The sequence below is a fragment of the Hevea brasiliensis genome, chromosome 1, assembly GCF_030052815.1.
Source record: "Hevea brasiliensis isolate MT/VB/25A 57/8 chromosome 1, ASM3005281v1, whole genome shotgun sequence".
In the NCBI taxonomy this organism is placed as follows: Eukaryota; Viridiplantae; Streptophyta; class Magnoliopsida; order Malpighiales; family Euphorbiaceae; genus Hevea; species Hevea brasiliensis.
In genome coordinates this window covers 36176399-36178101 of record NC_079493.1, presented here as the reverse complement: position 1 = coordinate 36178101, position 1703 = coordinate 36176399, and positions in this window count along the sequence as shown.

Genomic DNA, 1703 nt, shown 5'->3' with positions numbered 1-1703 from the left:
CTTAAGATTAATATATATTATTGTTATGATGTTGAGTGTCATTCAATTATCATAATTGTTAAATATTTTAAAAGGACTAAAATAATAATAATAAATTACATTTAATCGCTACTGGTTTGTAACTTATGACCATTATTTTGTGACCTATTACCATTGAATGGCCAAAATGTTTATGATTGAATTAAATTTATTTTGAATTTTTCTTAATTAGCTTGCCTATAAATAGTAAGCATTTGGTGCCTCAAAACTATCAAATTTTCTTCTATCATTTAATGCATTCAAATTATTTTTTAATTTGGTATGAATTCTCAAAATTTGATCACAATTGCTGTTGATTCTTAATTCCTTACAATATTAGAAAGAGATCGTTAAATTCAAAACCAAAATATCAAGTAGTACCAACTACAAAAAAGTGTAATAATAGTATGGCAAATAGAACTGTTTGTAAATATATACAAAGATGATGAGCTTCCATGGTTAGTTTTGCATGTGTTTCCTTTTACCTTTATTTTTTTTTATTTGTCCTTGTTATTTATCTATTGATGTAATGATGACATTTTTATATTTTCTTTTTATTTATTTTTATTTGTTTATTTTTTTAAGTGATGATATATTTTAATTTTATATGTTAATTAATTTGTTTTTCATAGAAAATGGATTGCAAAAAGAGATAAGAAATGCAATTTTATTGAAAATCTAACTTAAATACGTAAAGTTTAAAAATAAAGTGATAAAGTGACAGTATTATAATTACATGCTGCAAATTTTAATAATTAAATTATATAAAAATTATTAGAAAATATTTTAATAAAAATGAAATATTAAAATTAAATTAAACATAAAAATATTAATTTCTATTAAATTTATACATAGCATAAGCATTTAACTAGTTTATAATATAACTTGAATTTTTTTGTAAGGATTTGAGATGGATAATTTGTTGAAGGTAATTTAATTTATGTAAATATATAATACAAATTTAAGTTGTGTTAGAAAGAAAAATATGCAGTGCATGACCTAAGCCGATAAAATTGAACGTATATTGAAACATCGACAATAATATATTTATCATTATTTAAATATAAATTTAATTAAAAAAGCACATCAATGTTGACCTAAATGTCCTCCTGTATCACATTGTAGAGGCCACCTAATATGATGTGGATTTCAAAGACCATTGAATTGTGGGACTGCTAGATCTTTCTTCTGATTCTGCATTCCTTTCGAGACTCATTTGTTTGTCTGAATATAATTAGTGGTTAATGTTGTGGACCATTATAGCTCAAATACTAACGTTGTTCTGCGGCCGGTTGAGCATATTTCGATTTAAATTAAAAAATTAAATTAAATTGAGTTAATTTAATTTAAAAATTTAATTAATTTAATTTATAAATTTAGATAATTTTGATTAATTAGTTCGATTTAATTATTTTGATAAAAAAAATTAATATCAAAATAATTAAATCGAACTAAAATTACTAATATTTATATATATATATATATATATTAAGAAAACCTTAAGATTTTTTAGTTTTGATTTCTAAGTTTTTTTTTTTATATTTTTGTTATTGAGATTTAATATTAAAAATATAAAAATTTATAAAATTCGATTTGATCGATTTAAAATCGAACCGAACCGATATTTATCGATTTGATTCGATTTAATTTTCTCTTAATAATCGATTTGGTTCGATTTTTAAATT